Here is a 17,728-nt window from a genome sequence, read left to right on the forward strand (position 1 = left end):
CCATTTAAAGCAGTAAATTAAATGAAACTGATGTCAACATAGATATCAAGTTAAACAGTGACATTGTTTGCTTCAGATGTTGAATTCTTAGAGCAACGTTCAGATTATTTTGTATACAGTGATATCAGCAGTTCTAGTTTTAGTCACTACTAAGTGGTTGAGAACTTGATCTTAAAATTAGATATTTTTTTCCTGCATGCTGCACAAGAGTGAAATCCTGAGGACTTTCTGTTGTTCAGACTTAAACAAACAAGCAAAAAAACCCCAAAAACGAAACCAGAAAAAAGATTGGTTCGTGTATGTAGAGAAAGTCTTAGGGATATTATACGAACATGTAGATTAACATCTTTAAATTGTTAAATTTGTTAACATACATTCAGGGCATTCACAAACATCATCTAAACAGTGGACATTTAAAATTAATTTTTAATTTTCTTTTGAGTATTTAAAGCTAAAACTTTAAAAAGTCTCACATTGAACTTGGGTTCCTAATACCCTTATATGCAGCATCTGGTTAGGTAGGTGCTATATTTTAGTCTTATCTTAAAATATATTAACTTCTGTGAGGTTAACTAACACTGTTAATCCTGTCTATTTAAAGCTAATGTTTATGGGTTAGCTTAAACTAGAATTTTCCAACAGGACCATGCTCTTATTAAATAAGAGTCAATATTTTATGATGCAAGTGCACAGAGAATCTCCAGTTCTTTGGAGTCTCTCATAGTTAATTTCTACACTGACTTGTTTTGTGGTATGCCTTACTCATTTCTGGGTAGGTAAAATCCCACAAGGTTCACCCTTTTGGGGTTGTTTTTGTTGTTAATTGTGAAAATGTCAAAATGGACATTCTCTGCTGCAGTCATAGCTCTAGAGCACACAGGCAGTAGTCACTTTTCCAAGTCAGTAACTATATACCAGAATGGGTACCTCCTTCCATGCTGCTGTGTTCAGAGATTCTATTGCCTCCAGTTTTTTTAAACTAATGCATTCCAAAGTATATCACCTTTCCCAATATTACTCATTTTTTGAGAATTGTTCTTCATTTTCAAGAATGCTTATTCTCAAAAGAAGAAATTACAGCTAAATATTACCAGCAAGAGGTTATTTCAGTTTTGGTTCTCCTCGAAGCAGACAATACATTTGTGGTTGGTGTAAAAACTTAAGGAAAGAGAAGTTACGTTTCTATCAGTTCTTGCTTAGTTCCCTCATTAACAGATATGTTCTTTAACAGTCACTGTTCTTCCCACCATGAGCTACAGTCCTCATCCTGTGCTGAACGATATTTTTGATTATACTTCTATTTTTGGTTTAGTGCTCACAGCTGGAGGAAATGCTCTTTTAGTCCATTCTGAATTGCAGGCTGTGAAATGAATTTTATAATCTACCCTGAAAACAATGGAACAAAAAGTTGGGAGAAATTTAAAGAACCAGTAAAGAATTATTTGTTTTTAGAAGCTGGGGATGAGAGTTGCAATTCTGTTCATCGAAAAAATTTATTTGAAATGCTTCTTCAGCTAATACTTTTTTTTTGTTTTCACTTTCCTTCATTTTCACACAATTTCAGTTTTTTGTCTTCCAAACGCATATTCCAGTCTAATGCTGTGTTATTTTTTAATTTAGCTAACACTTCCTCTTTAAAGAGTATGTTTACATTTGTCTTGTGCATGTTGCTAATGGAGGAACGCAAACTCATCACCCCTATCCAGTCTATATCCAGCTTAACACTTTAGTTCATGAATGTCCACCTAAATTTTACAGAAAAGACTCTATTATTTATATGAAAAAAATCACAACTAAACAATACTATTTTCAATGCACTTAAACTTGTTTGCATAGAATACTCAAGGCTGATTGTTCAAAGAAAGCTATGTAGCTTGGTGTAAAGTAGTCGGTTATTACTTTGTGTTGGAATTGTAGATGTTTTTCTGATGTTTGCTTTTGGTTGTTATGTTCAAACATTTATTTTGCTAACCTAGGAATCCTGAGCTTCCACAGTACTGTAAACGAACAAATTATTCTCCAATTTATCCTCATTTTTGGTTACCTGTAACAGTGATTAGTTGGCTTGACAAGAAGGGCTGTGCTTATGTATGTGCATGCAAAAATAATTTTTGGCTAAAATGTAGAGAAGACATAAAAGGGCACACATCCTTCACTCTTGTTCAAGGCTGGCAGCCTCTTGGATGGAAACCAGTAGTGCTAATGAGTCCTTTTTGCACTATTCAAAAATCCAGACTTGGTCATGTGGTATGAAGATTGTTGCAGTTTGTACAAAATTTAGAGATAAATATCTGTATATGTATGTGTGTGTATATATTTATATAGTAACTTAATGTATAATATTCCTATTCAAATGTAAACTACTTTTTCTTTTAAAGCAATGGTCTATGGGGTTATAGGAGCTTATGGGGAGAAATACAAGAGCTGCTTGAGAGCGGTGGCTTCTGGGGATGAAGGAGAACAAGTAGGAGAGCTCCAGGGAGACCAGGTGGAAGAAGGTCCTGAAGGTGTGTGAAAAGCAAGGGTCCTGCTGGGGGGGCTCCAGGGCCCTGGAAAGGGATTGTGAGCCTATTGCAAAGGCTCAGTGCAGCTCCTGAATCCATGCCAGTAGTGGATAGGGTGAGTTCATGGTAGGAATTTAAAGATATGGAAGGAAAAGAAAGCCTGTCCTGCCCTCAAAACCAACAGAACTGCTTGAGTTTTGGTGAGTACCTGAGGCAGCTAAATGACTTCCCGTAGTGAGTCACCCATTCTTGTCTTCTAATATGAAGAAGAAACTCCTCTTGTACCTTCAACCCAGCAGCGTAGACGCTTTTGTTACAGGTTACCAAGGAAAATACACCTTTTCTTCCAACTGAATTAACTTGCCGCTTTCCTCATCCCTCTGACTGCAGCGCTGTCTACCTCAAGCATGTTCAGTATCCACCCAAGTGTCTCTTCCTTCACACTTATTAGGTCCTCCACCCAAGGCTCAGGCCCTCCGATCATACTGTTGAAGCAGCTGGTGAGTTCACTGCACAAGTGAACACTGGTGAGATTTGCTCCTGTCAGTTTTTCTTCCTGTCTCCCCAGGATCCTAAGTCCATATGTTCCTTTTAATTTCATTAAGTTTTTCCTTGCTTGCTTTGGGACTTACCCTTACCTGGATGAATATCAGGCAGCCACATTTCACAGGCCATTTGTTACATTCACAGCAACTGAAAAGATTTGAGAAAACAAGGAGAAAAGGATAATTTCTGCCAGCTGTTAGGGCTTTATATTGAGAAACTGGCCTCTCTGTTTTCATATCACTTGAGTTCCTGATTCTGGCTGTGGAGAGTAGCTGGCCATTGACAAACTTACAATTTGCTCCCTTAAGCCTATTCAAACAGATATGTTCTCAGAAAGTTAGGCAGGAAGAATCTGTTTCATTGGCGATAGGAAGTGTGATGTGACTGAGGAAGGTACTGTGAAAAGTTAATGCTCTTCACAGATCTCTTATGAGAAAATTCTACTTGATCTCCTTTCCCTTCTGAACAAAGCTTTTGTAGAAATAAACTTCAGAGCCTATCTCATCAGTAATGATTATCTTCTCCCAGCAACAACGCACCTCATTAATGAATGAAAAAAGCGTTGTATAAAACAGGCTTTGATTTTTTTTTTTAGGTCAGAAGCTATTCAGCAGGTCTATCCAACAAGCATCAATTAAGGTATGATTTGGGGGGAGAAGGAAGGGAAAGCAAAAATCTCATCACATGACAGGAGTGTATGTGCGTTTGGGTTTTTTTTCCAATGTAAGCTGTTACACCTTTGTATCTCATTCCATTTCTAATGTACATGACAAATGACATGTTTATTTTCTGAAGTGATTTGATGCGCTTTCTGGGGAGTCTTCAAAGGAGTGATCATATACAGTACTGCTGTATCATAGAAAGTATTAGTGGGTGTTTGTCATATAGGGCCCCATCCTGTTCTAGTACAGAAAGGATTTAAAAAGCATGGAATGCTTTCTCAGGTCAAAGACTGAGTGTCCTTGTCCTAAGGAGTCTTCCCTGGACAGAAAATTGGGAGCATTGGATGCTGTGAGAGTCTCATCAGTAATCCGTTAGCCCGCACTAGATAGAATAAAACTTGTGAAAAGCATGTGTATGGTAACCTCTTTACGGAAAAAGTTACCTTTGTATGCTTAATAATGCATATGTATGTATCTTGGGGAAAGAAAAAAAAAAGGGAAAAAAGAAAATGGAGACATTAATAGAGTTGTTTGCATGTAGTTCTTTAATACAGTTTTAATTACACTTAACTGTGGTTAAATGATGCAGATATTTTAGGGCACATATAATCAGATCTTTTAATGTGGATAATTGGAATTCATACTTTTACTACCATCCTTAACTCTGCAGTGCAGCTCACTTGGTCATTTGGCATGTACTGGGCTTCTGCTAATGACAGTCTGCCTGTTTAAACAAGAGCATGCTGTTCTAAGCAAATTAAATTTCTTACTGTTCCTGATCTTTTTTCTAATAGAGATTGATAAGGCTCGTAGGAGGATGAAAATCTCTTTGTAGTGTAGTGATTTCATAAGAGTTAATTTCAGATCCTCAGTATGAAGGAACTAGAGAGCAAAAACTTACATACTATTGGATCTGCTGTTTGGTCATTTTTCTAATGTACTTGGATTTCTACAGTGGGATGGTGTCAATACAGCATAAGCTACTACTAAAATACTGTTAAAATTTTAGCTCTAACCGTTGGTTAAATATCAATAGTTCAGTGGCTCCAGGAAAGATCAGAGACTTGCTTCTGCTCTTTGTAGAACAGTCTTTTTCTCTAGATACTATTTAAAATGTAATTAGGTATGGAAATCAATTAGTAGCAGGAGAGCCAGAAACAGATGTGTGTGTTGGCAGATCAGTGGGAGAGGGAGGAGTTCGGTCCCAGCATCCACATTCCAGGCTAACGTTCTCTGTGCTAGTCCTGGATGCACCTTGAAAACAGCGATGATTTGTCTTTGTGTTCTGACATAGCTGTTCTTTTTGCTTGCCCACTCAAGAACTTGTACAAGCCTGCAAGGGACATGGAGATCATGAAGAAAGTGTGTACAATCTTATGGGAGGACCTGCAGGAACAGAATGGAGGACATTAAAGGTTGATGACATGACTTCTACAAAGCCCACATTCTTTGGTGGGAGGAAGAGATTTTTTTCAATAGAGAACAAAAGTAAATCTTCCTTTTCTGAAGTATTAGAATTACTGTGCTCTCTGATCTGCTTGACAAGATGTCTAGTGTTTGGACAGATCTCAATGTTTTTATGAGTGTGTACTAAAATGTTAAAGAAGACTTACCCATGCATTGCTATCTTTGCATGTTATACTGAAACTGTAGGCCAGTGGTGCCTCCTGATCTTTGTACTGCCTGTGTACACTTTCTTAAAGTAAATGAAAGGTTCTTTTATAAAGAAACAGTGGAGAGCTGTTGTCTGAAGTCCTTTCAGATACATGCTTTTTACAGAGTAAGCTTTAACTTAAAGTGGATAATATTGTATTTCTGCAGAAATTTCTTATGAGGAAATACTAATGTATACTTCTAACCCTGTGATAACCTTAAAACAACCAAAGCCTTTTCCGTTTTTTTCTTTTTATCCAGAACAGGAAGCATTCCAAACTGTCCTTCAAAACCACCATGTTCAGAGCCTCAAAGGGTTGGCACTTCTGTAGGTGATCTTCCATCTATGCTGCAAATCACTGTGTTCAGGGTCTTTCACAAAAAAACCCAGCATTTATAGAACCAAACTTGCACAGGGGAAGGGCTGGGGTGAGGAAACAGGGATGCCACCAGAATCCTTACTTACCACTTCTCCCATCACATGAGGGCACTTCCTTTTCATTTGCATAATCTGACCTGATCACTTGACAGCATGTCAGTAACAATATCTGCAAATCCTAGTTTGTCTGTAAACATCTGTGTCACATCTAGACTTGATGTGACAAACTTTCTTTGTGCTTGGAATTTACGTTGGTTTAGTGAAACCAAGTGTCTTAAATGATCAAGTCTCAAGAACTGATGGAGCCTTCAGTTGTGAATTTGATTTTAATCTAAGCTCTAACTGAGCTAGGGAGAAATTCTGAGACTGTGCCCATGTGTTCTGCAGTACTGTTGAGCAGAAGAAAAACTTTCAGTTTCTTCCAGCTCCCCAGAAGAACTGCATTTGTCTTTCTATCTGATGCAGAGCTGCTCATATTTAGCTCCTCAAGGATGGCTCGTGGAATTCTGCTTTCAAGCTTAAGGGAAGACAGAGATCTCCCTGTATGAAAACTTCATGGTCAGTGTACGTAGTCCGAGTGAGTTGGGAGCACCTAGAACAGCGACCCTCAAGCATGCTCTAAGTTAAGCTGAGTTAGGAGTGGGAACTGGTAGAAGGAATAAGCAACTGAAGAATGTAGTGGTAAAAGAAGGCATTCTTGCTCTTCACGTAGTACCCTCCTCACATGGTATCTTTTCTTAAACATCTTGAGAGAAACACTGGTCAGCAGTGGGAGGAAAACAAATCTCTATTTCTACACATACACACACACCCCCCTGCCCCTGACTTAGTTTAACAGTGGTTTTGCTAATTAGCCACAAATTTGGCCTAAAAATATCTTCTATCCTAGATCTAAGTGTACAATGTTTAATTCCTAAAGGACCATGCTAAAAATTCAGTTGTGCTTTGTCAAGTCACTGTTCTTTTAGACAAATTTAACTTTCTCGCAGATGTTTCTCTTAAAGCTAAAATTAAATGGGAGAGAGAACGGGAAATTAATTATCTATGTTTCTTACAGATGACACTACAATTTTCTGAAGTGTGCAGGTGTTTCTTCCTTGGCTTCTACTTTTAGCTCCTAGTTCACTATGTGTTGGATGTTTTCTCAGGATCACTTACCTCAGAGTATACTCCAGATAACCGGCAAGAGATCAGAATGGAGAAGAGACGAGGAAGTGAAGTTTGTAAAAAGCAGTTTGCACGAGATAGAAAGCTCTCAGAGTTACAGCTCAAGATTGCAGTTTCTTCTGGCTGAAGTGGTTCACTTTAAATGGTAAATTTTTTTTAATACACAACTTTTGTTCATTTTGGTGCTATTTATGCTCTGAGCTCTGAGCATCTAATAAAAGCTAGAATGATAATTGTGTATATTTGCTTTTATCTTCAGTGCAGTAGTTATCCTCTGAACACAAACTGGTGTAACAACTCTATGTTCTTGGATGTTGACAAAGCTGTTATCACATCTGGAGTGTTTTGTACATGGGAGATGGAGAAAGTGGGAACCTTCTTGACCTTCTTTCTTCTACTGAGAACAGATGATCTGTGGAAAGAGGGCTTTACCTGTTTTAAATCAGTATCTTCACAATAATTTGGTGGGTGCACAGGTTTTTCATGTCAGGTTCTAGTGCATGTCTAACTTTGAACATAATACAATCCATAAAATTAACTCTCCCTGGCCTCCCCTTTTTTTGTCTCCTACCATTGTACTCATACTCAGCATTTTTTGGGAGTGGGAGAATTGTTTTAACACATTCTTATCTACCACTTTTCTGCCTTTCTCCCATTGCCTTTTTATCCCATCCAGAGCAGCACAGAAACAAAAATTTCCCTTTTTTTAAAAAAAACCTGCTCTATCATCGTCAATTTCCCATGTTTGGGGAAATTTCCTCTGGTTTATTGTGCTGAAGATTGATTCCTTGCATGACTGAAATGTAAGATGCTGTTATGCTTTGCTTGAGGAAGGGGAAATACTGTGGTGAGCTCCACTGTCCCCTTCGCTCCAGAAGTTCTCGCAGCAAGCACCTGCCCGCAGGTTCTTCTCCTGCACCTGCATCTCCACACGGGCCAGCACAATGGCAGAGCTGTGCTGATGAGAGCAGTGTCTTGCACTACGTGTAATAGCAAATTATCAGTACAAATAACTGTCCTCCCCCTTACATTGTTTTGAATCCAGATCAGTCTGCAGGTCTGGCCGATTTTGCACCCTACAAATGACTCTTTGGGCAGAACTTGAAGGGGAGCACAGGAGAGGGTCACAAAGTTCTTAATCTCTAGGTTTTAGGTTGTGTTTGTGGACCTGGTGCAGGACACAACTGAGCTCATCAGTGAAGCTGGTGTCACCTCTGTGAAAGCATATTTAGGAAAGGGCAAAATGCTGCACAGCACAGAGAATTGAGGAAGAAAGTGAGAGAAACAGTCCTCTGAACACCAAGGTCAGAAGGAGTGGGAGGAATTGCTTCAGGTGCTGGAGCAGGTATTTCCCTGCAGCCCACAGAAGACCCCATGCCAGAGCAGGTGGAGATTTCCTGAAGGAACTGCAGTCCATGGAGAGGAGCCATGCAGGAGCAGTCTCGTGCTGAAGGACTGCAGGCTGTGGAGAGCCCATGCAAGAGCAGGCTTATGCTGAAGGACTGCAGCTGGTGGAGACTGGAGCCATGGTGGAGCAGGGGGAAATAGGAGGAGGATGGAGTGATAGAAAGGAGCTGTTTCAGACTGGCTGCAACCCCCCATTCCTCTTTGCCCTGCACTGCTTTGAGCAGGGGGGACTTAGAGGAGTTGAGGGTGAAGGTGTGACATTGAGCTTGGGGAAAGAGGGAAGCATGAGGGGAAGATGCTGGTTTAATTTGTATTTGTTTCTCACTATTTTATTTGGCAATAAATTAATTTTCCTCACATTGAATCAAGTACTTGAAATTTATATCTGGGCTCAAGACATGGTGGAAAATACTTACTGATTTCTCTTTGATCACTGCAAGCTGTTATTGCCTTTTATTTAAGTAGGACATAAAATGGATAAAATCTTAATTCTTAAGAAGTTATTCTGTGTGTAGAAAGGAGTGCACCTTGTTTTAATCAGGAGTTACATTTTTGGAAGTACTTTGTTTAGGTCTTTCAAGTTCTGTTTATTTACCTTTTCACTACAGTAAATCTCAGCTGCAGAGTCGACTCGGGAACAGGTCTAATCTGTTATATTTCTGCTGGAGAAGAACACCAGCCATAGTTCTACAGGTCTGAGCGTGGGAGAATCATTCTGAGGAAAGGATGCCACAGCAGAAGATTCTACTTTTATCTACTTTAGTAGTGTTCTTACAGATGTTAAGGATGCAGCATCTTCAAGGCATTATATCTAGTTGTGCTTTAGAAGGGGCCATTGTTTGGGGTCAGTGGCATCTTTGGTGAAAGTATTGTTAATCTTGGGAAAAGAAATAAGCAGAGTTTGGGAATGAGATTTATATTCCTGAACTTTTCAGAGATTATTTTCCTGAATGAGAAGTGATCTTCCTTAGAAGGTGAATTTTGTATGTGGCTTCTTACACCACCTACCAAAAATATCTGGCATGGGCCACCAAGGGTTATCTAGCCAGGTGACATGACGCGCTTAATGGTTTCTAACAGGGGCACTGTTTGGAATACAAATTTGACGGATAGCTTCCTAGCATTAGCTAAACTAACCTTTTAATTTCTTCCTGTCCCTCCATGTCTTGCTATGAAAGGAAGATTCTCTGTTCAAAGGAACATGGTGAATTGTTAGTTGTCTGTATGGAGGACACAAAGCTATTTGTAGTAGATAAAGACGACTTCTTTGATAATAAATTAGGTGAGCTTCAGAAAGGATTGCACCATTGTAACTTCATCAAGTAATTTCTTCCCATGATATCACTTTTTTTTTTGTCTTACTGTTTACTTATTGTATAATCTTTTCCATAAGCTTTCCTGGCTATGTCAAGGCCACAGAAGAAATACATATGACAATTCACTTTTTTATTGAAGTTCTATGAAAGGGAAAGGAATTCCCCACTTTGCAGCTCTTGGGGACAGCCATGCTAGCATAGCCACCAGCTGCTCTGGACGTATACATGATTATCCATGTTCCCTGGCTACCAAAATATTTTTTGCACTGAAGTACTCCATAAATTTGCAAACTTGGATCAGGCAAAGTGGATTTAGTATCTTAAAAAAAAAAAAAAGAAAAGAAAAAAAGTAAAAGGGGCAGGCAAACTACCCTGGAACCAAATTTTGCATCTTCAGGAGCTGTGGCCATGGGTTTATCAGTTGCAATTGTAAAAAAAAAAAAAAAGGTTTCATAGTGAAACATGTTTTTCTTCAGCTAGTTCAATCTATGGAAAAAGTGTCTCCATTCCTTTTATTTCAGACTTGTGAACTTCTTTGCAAAATTATCTGAGAGATTGCTAGTGACATTAGCTAATAACTGCAAAATGGAAAAGTTCACTGTGGACAGGTGGTAACAAAAGATACCATAAAGTCAGCCAGCATAATTATCATTAGTGAGGTAAGATCTTTCAGATATTAGCCATTGTATGCTGTGAGTAGGAAGCAGCAATGCTTCCTACTTGGTTAGGCGATGCCTAAAATATTTTGTGTTCGTTATTTAATGTCTTGCTGCTGACACACCAGCAGGATGATACAAAGAAAAGAGTCCACAATAAATGTTTTGTTTAAACCCAGAAACAGAGGCATCAGCTGGCATATTTTAATTTTGTCCGTGGGTAACTATATTGAGATATTTGAGGGGTAAAAAACTGATTGTTTCTTTCTCTATAGCATTGTCTGATGACAAAAGATATGTTAAGTTTATTTGGAGTGTTTTCTAGGGTCCAGGATCAGGTAGTGCTAATAATGTTACAGATTGTTAATACTACTATTTGGGGTTTTTTTTTCAGAGTTTCAGTTGCCATAACAATTTCTTCAGGGAAGTTTTGTCCATACATTCCAGTGGTGATGCTGTCTCTGGGATGTGAAGTATTGTAGCCTTGTTTATTAACTTAAAGAGATTTGTTTGCTATTACTTAGATGATTTACGGGAAGGTTAGGTTAGTACAGTTGGCTGTCTAGATAAAAACTAGTTTTCCAGAGATGGAATTATTTAAGGCTGCTGAGAAGGCAACAGTGGCTTAAGATGGTGAGTACTGACATTTTGTGAAATCGGAGAACAATTTTTTGATGCTGTCGCTGTTGAATCATAGTATTCACCAAGGGCTGATACCTGAAGCAGAACTTCTTTTGTTGAGGTCAGCAGGCGTTTATCATCTTTACCCACAGAGTAAGAAGTAAACTAGCGTTATTGGCTACTTGACCAGTACTTACTCAGGTTCCTTCTTGCTTTTTTAGAATGAATGACACCTTTGGCTACATGGGAAGTGAAATTTCCCAACCAAATGTTTTGACTGTTGTCTTGGTGATAATGAGCTCAGAAATTTCTAGAAGAGAAACAGTGCAAAATACTGAAGAAAGACCTAACAAAGTCTGTATCACAAAGAAAATGTGCACCAAAAGTAACTCCTGCTTTTGAAAAGCCCACAGGACATGTTCTTTAATGCTGGAGCATGAACCAAGCTGGCATTGTGGACCTGAGCGCACGCTTATCACAAATCTCCAAAACCCTCTCAGCAGCACCCACCTAAGTTTGTTCCTTTTCACCCCGAGCAAGGAAAGGAATCTCTAGTTAAGCCACATGCTGAGTTATAGTGTCATTTTACCACATCCCAGTTTAAATGGGCTGCTTGAGAAAGCACTTTAAAAGCACCGATGCAGTCAAAAATTGAAACTGGAAAAATAAATCTGTACTTAAATTTGTAGTTCCCCCTGTTTTGCATTAGAAGGGAGACAAAGGGGGAAATCTATTTGCTTGACTATTGCTATTTTCTTATGCCTGTCGCAGCATAGACTGCTGCTGTGAACCTGGGCGTACGTACTTTTTTCCCCAGTGGTAATTGTTGTTATGATAAGGAAATGTGTCTGTGTCCTCAGCCATTTTCACCTGTGTTTTCTTCTGTGGAATACACCTTTCAGATGAAATACTGAGAATCTTTTTAAGATTCCAAGATACTTTCATGCTTGTATATCCATCGGATAGAACTAGGAGTAAAACTGAATAAAACTCTTGTCCTTCTTTCAGTTCAGGTGATAAATTTTGTGATGTAAATGCCATGATATTTAAAGTATGATTGATTACAGTTGTAGTAAATGCTGTAATCTTTGTAAAATTTATGCTTCTGGGTATTTGGGAGGTTGATACTATTGAACATGGTAATCAGAACCATAGCGCTGTGTTCTGAACATTGCCAGGGTAATTTCTCTTGAGCAATTGAGATCTATTTACACTTGCAACAGGTTTAAGCTATAGAAAGGTCATGTCTAGTACCTTAGTGATATTCCAGAAGCATAATGATCCTGTAAAAAGTGATCCTATGAAAAGGAACATAGCTTGAAAGAGATAAGTGGAGATTTTCCCAGGCTGCATATGTGTGTAAGCTACTTGTTGAGAAGTCTTATGCGTGAGGAATACAGAGCTGGAATTCTCCCGTGCTTAGATGGGAATCTGCCTGTGACCTTAGCTGAGGTTGGGCCACTTGACCTGTGGAGGCCCCTTCCAGTGTAAATGACTCCGATCAGTCAATCTGTGTTGCCAAGAGGTTATACAAAATAATCTGTATGTGTATAGAGTGCATTAGTAAGATCGACAGAGTAACTGTAGCTTCTGATTAATCCACATCTTTATCCTCCCACTAATGCAAAAGTCATTTATTGCAGAGTACAAATTGCAAGGAGTGTGCTGTATTGTGCAAGATATCTTGATGTAGGCTTTAGGATTTTCCATTTTATTTGACCCAATTTTGTGTTTGAGCAATTAACACACTTCTAACATGCTGCTGTCTGAGCAGAAAAAAAAAACACAAACAAACCTTATCCTGGGAGATATCCATCTAAATGTACCCAGAGAGTTGCTGAAGTCTCTTACCTAGTACCTTGAAAGAAAAATGAGGTGATGAACTTTAAGCATCTGGAATGTATACATTGACATGAGATTCTGCAAGAAATTGGGACCTAATTATTCACAGATGTTATGCATTTGTAATGTAGGTGCTTAAAGCAACAAAAACACCAAACTGATCTGACTTGTTTTCATCTCTTGTGAATTTAGCTTCTGGTGTAATAGGTAAATTTGATCATTTTCTTTCTACAATAGTTGTCCTTTAACAGAAAAATATTCTATTTCTTAAGTTCTCAATGGATGCTTAGCATGTCTAGATATAGGCCAGGTTATTGCTGCAAATCTAAGTCAAACTGGTAATGATCTAGCAATTTGTTTACCCATGTGATGACAGAATCTAGTTTTAGGTTGGTGCCCAGAAGCAATAATGCTAGTTTTTGTTCTCAGGCATTAAATGATACATCCCTCTTGAAAGTTTCTCTTCTAAAGACAACTTCCTGAATTGCTTTAAAGCACACTAATAGGAAATGTGAGGAAGTTTTTGTTGCTGCATTTGTTATCAGGATGATAAAGGTACACACAACAGTGTGTACGACAAAGAAGGTAAATTGACAGTTCCTCTTTTCCTTTTGAAAAAGAGACTTCCAATAAAAAACAATGACTTAGTGGAGAAAAATGTCATTCTTTCCAAATACGTTGTTAATCTGCAAAGAACATGTCCACAAAGTAGCACTGAGATCAAACATTGAGAATGCTAATTTAGACCATCCATAGTTCTATTACTGTTTTTATGTTGAAGTGATCTAAGCCTGCAGCATAGAGAGTACAAGCTAAACGTGAACTGATGGGGATAAAGAATAACAGGACATTTCTTTGGGGGTCTGGGGAGGGTAACATCCCTTGCACTTCATCCTGAAATAATCCAGTACCGGCAACTTTCACAGTTTATTTGACTAAATGGGCCAGCAGCCCGATTCATTTGTGCCAGAAAGGAGTGTTAATATTGACTTAAACTACTAGGATGAAAAGTACCATTCTTTTGGGAGGTTTAATATTTTTTTTTAATTTTCTATCTTTACTTGATGTTTCAATATATTGTATGAGGAAAACAGGCTTTTTTTTTTTTTTTTTGGATGGTGGGTTCTCATTGCTAATTCACATCTTGAAGTTCTAATCCGCATTTATGACATTGCTTGTCCCTGTGTAAGTGATAATGTCAGACAGGATTAGAGAATTAGAACAGAGTGAGGCATCCAAAACCATTTCTGCTGGCTTTTAATAGATTTTTATTTGTTTTGAGTGGCAGTGATAACTGACTTAATAATTATAGGGTCTTTAAGACTGCACTCTTTCCTTGGACAGTCTATGCCCTGCTGAAAATTTTTTATCATCTACAGGGTCAAGCAAAAGAGACAGGCTGAAGGTGCTGGCGTTTGGAAAACAATAGCTACAGAGCTATTGAGTGTTGGCAGGGGATGCAACCATCATCTGTATATCCAGAAGATGAGAGAACAAGGAAGGAAATAGAAGATGGATGTGAGGCCTCTTTTTCTTCTGGTTGTCCCCATATTAGATCAAAAGACTTCTAGCAGAATTAGTGAGCAGCACTGCAAGAGAAAGCAGAGGGTGGGAGCTCGGTGATGGCAGCTGGTTGAACTCCTCTAAATCATCCAGCTATTTCTGTAGCATTTGGAGTGAGAAGGTACTTTCCCAGTCCCCCTTCAGGGTGTTTGGAAGGAACATGTTTTCTCCCAGACTGCCCTTTCTCTAGTTCTTGGCTTTGGGAGGGGAGCAATGGCCGCTTAAGCCAACAGGTTATGAAAGGAAGCGGTTGTTGGACAAGTACTCTCTGCTCAGACAACATTAGTAGCTGTTCTAAATGTTGCCATTTCTTTGTGCAGCAGGTTGCTCTGTATGCATCAAGATAGCAATTTAGGAAGTGGTTACACTTCTAGAGGCTGCCAAAAGCCTGAAATTTGTGTGTGTGAATAGCCTCACAGAGCGCGCGCACGCACACACACACATAATTATGTCTAACTTTTATATCACTCAATTATTTGTTGATAATAACTTGCTGTAAACAACTGTTGGCACAAAGCCATTTTCAGTCATCCTATAAAAAGCAAATAGCTTGTTTTCATGTGACAGCTCAATGAGACAAGAACCGTGGAAGATGTTTATGGTATGTACAGCTGTTTTACAAAGACAGTCATTTAAAAATACCTATTTCTGAAGTGTTAGGTAGCTTGCCTGTGTGTTGAAAGAACTTTAAACGTTTAGGTTGGCTGTTACCATGTACTGCTGCTTTTGTGCTGAGCAGTCAGTCATTGAATCTACATTATAAATTAGTCACATACTCAGCAATTTGATTTTTTTAACTTCGAGTAGAGAATATAGAATCCAAGCTGTTTTCAATCTGACATTCATTATAGAAGAATTAGAGGGTTTTGTTGTAATTAAATATTTAAATTTAAGAAATGTTAATAAAATCAGTAATAGCTGTGGTCAATGACAGTCTTACTTTCACTTCAGTGAATGTAAAGTCAGACCCTAGGAAAGAGTCTGAATGGTTTGTGAATCATTAGTGACTCTGTTGCTTTTTCCGGCCAACATCTAAAAGACATTTTCAGCTTGTATCAGCTGGTACCCAGGCATTGCTTTGTTCTGCAAACAGATCGAGAAGGGGTGATTGCAATGGGGTGGCCCATGCAATCATAGATAAGAGATGAGGTGGTGCATGTAAGATAGAAAAAGTAGCAATGAATGAAGGAGATGCAGTGCCAAAGTTCTAAGTGTAGATGAGCACTAAGCAATACCAACATTATTAGGCACCACTACTTCTGGAGCATCTGCACTGCTAGACCTGTGCTTATCTAGGCCTGGCCTGACCAGGTTCTCTACATCAGCTGGTTTTCCTGCACTTCACTCCTTGTGTCTTTTCCCCCTGCCCTGGCAGTAGGGAGGAGATGCAGCAGGGCACTTGCTCCTCTTCCACTCTTCCTGCTCAGCACCATTCTGTTCTTTTCCGAAGGACATGCGCAACAGATTTACCTTGTATGTGGGTCATTGGGACTCTGACAATGCGTACATGAAGATAAAGCATCTCAGACTGTATGAAGGGAGAAGCAAAGGTTCCAGTATTTTCAGTGCTACTTACTCTGCAACTTGCAGCATGGAATGAAGTCTGTGGCCCTCCCAGCAAGACTAGACCAGTTTGGGTTTAGTAGAGACAGACTCTTCTTGCACTAACAGCCTCTTCAAGACTGAAACTTTGTACTGAGTTTAATAGGTGCTTGGTATTTCTGGAGTATTGGTAGCATGAAGGAATCCTCTTTCACTGATGGTCATATGATGTGTGTCAAGAACAAGGCTTTGATATCAAAGACAGGATAGCAGACACTAGTGCAGAGGAGTCATTGGGAAGTGTCACAACTGAAATCTGCAATGCCTGCCTGGACTACAGAGTTATGGCTTTCTCCTCAACAAGGGAGAAGGAACTCTCTACTGCTGAGCACTAGTATAAAGGTTGCTTCTACATATTTTTTTGACCAGCAACTATGTGTAGCTGCAGATCCATTTGACCTTGCCTCTTTTGTCAGGAATTGTGCCTCATTCTGTTTGACACTCTTTGTTCCTTCTGTGTTTTGAGAGAATTACTCTGCCACAGAGAGAGGCTATCTTAGGCCCCTGGCACAGCACATATACCATGTCAGTCAAGCAGACACATATAGGCTTTAGTGCATGTTTGTGCTTGTCACTTTCCACCTCTAAAACTGCTCCCAAATGCCACCAAAAAAGATGTTGGCTACATCTCTTCTTCTTTCCCTCCGTCTGGGAAAGGAGACTTGCCAACACACTCTAGATGTAAACCCTAGCAGGGGGACCCCTTCCCCACTCACATAATTCACTCAAGGCACACCATTTAGGTACTCTTGGGGAGGAGGAACTCTTGTGCAACCAAAAGAATGCTCTGTTTTGCTCCCAAATGCTATAAAATGGAAGTAATTACTAGAGAAAGAGAGTCTTTAAAAACCCAACCTGAATCTTGTGGCCTGAGTTACTCTAAGTGATTATTTTACCCCTGTATTATCGAAGTTCATTCTTTCTGTTCTCTTTTTATCTCCTTGGTGACAATGCTCTTTTTTGCAATGAGCACGGTGGTCTTCCTCCACAGAGAAATCTTTGTGGCCAGAATCATCATCTTGCCAGCTTACATTTGTTCTCCTGCAAAAGCTGATGACCAGGGTGGACTTCTGCAATTTGTACTTAAGTTTCCTGGATAGGGATGTGAAATAAGATCCTGCCTTTTCCTGTCCTCTGGGCATGTTTGCCCCATAATCCTTAAGGTGCTAGTGCTTAGCTATGTGCACACAACTAACTTCAAGGATTTCTTTTTTGTGTCAAAAATAAAGGGGTGTAATTCCCTTATCTTACTGGTACTTCCTTACAACATTTGCTCTCTGTTCCTTTAGGATGGCAAAGCTACCAACTGCATTAGTCCTTTTTGATAACTAGAGGGAGCTCATGGCTTGAGCAGTCAGAGTGAAACAGGAGATCTTGAACAGTTCTTGAGGAAACACAGATGGGAAGTAAAGTGGCATTGATGACTGTAATGCACTTTTTTCCATCACTGGCAAAACTAGAAGGTCTGAATTTATCTGCTTAGGAAATTACACATGGCTTTCAGAGACACTCAGATAATGAAATGCTGCAGCTGCAATTTCTTCTGTATCTGAGCACCTCTCTGTCGTAGCTGGATTTCTCCTCACAACTTCCTCTGAGCAAATAAGCCCTCTCATATCTCTTAATACCTGGGGGACTTTAATGCAGGCAGCACTCCTGGTAGTGCAGCTTTCAGACTATACCTGCCGTAGCAACTTCAGTCAGGCACCAGTCTTGTATGTAGGCAGGAAAGCACCACATCTTCTCTTGAAGTCCTGATGTGCTGCATTTCTGTGCTCAGCCAGTTCCTTGAGGCACAAATGCAGACTTG

This window comes from Balearica regulorum, chromosome 6 (genome assembly GCF_011004875.1).
Source record: "Balearica regulorum gibbericeps isolate bBalReg1 chromosome 6, bBalReg1.pri, whole genome shotgun sequence".
NCBI classification, from domain to species: domain Eukaryota; kingdom Metazoa; phylum Chordata; class Aves; order Gruiformes; family Gruidae; genus Balearica; species Balearica regulorum.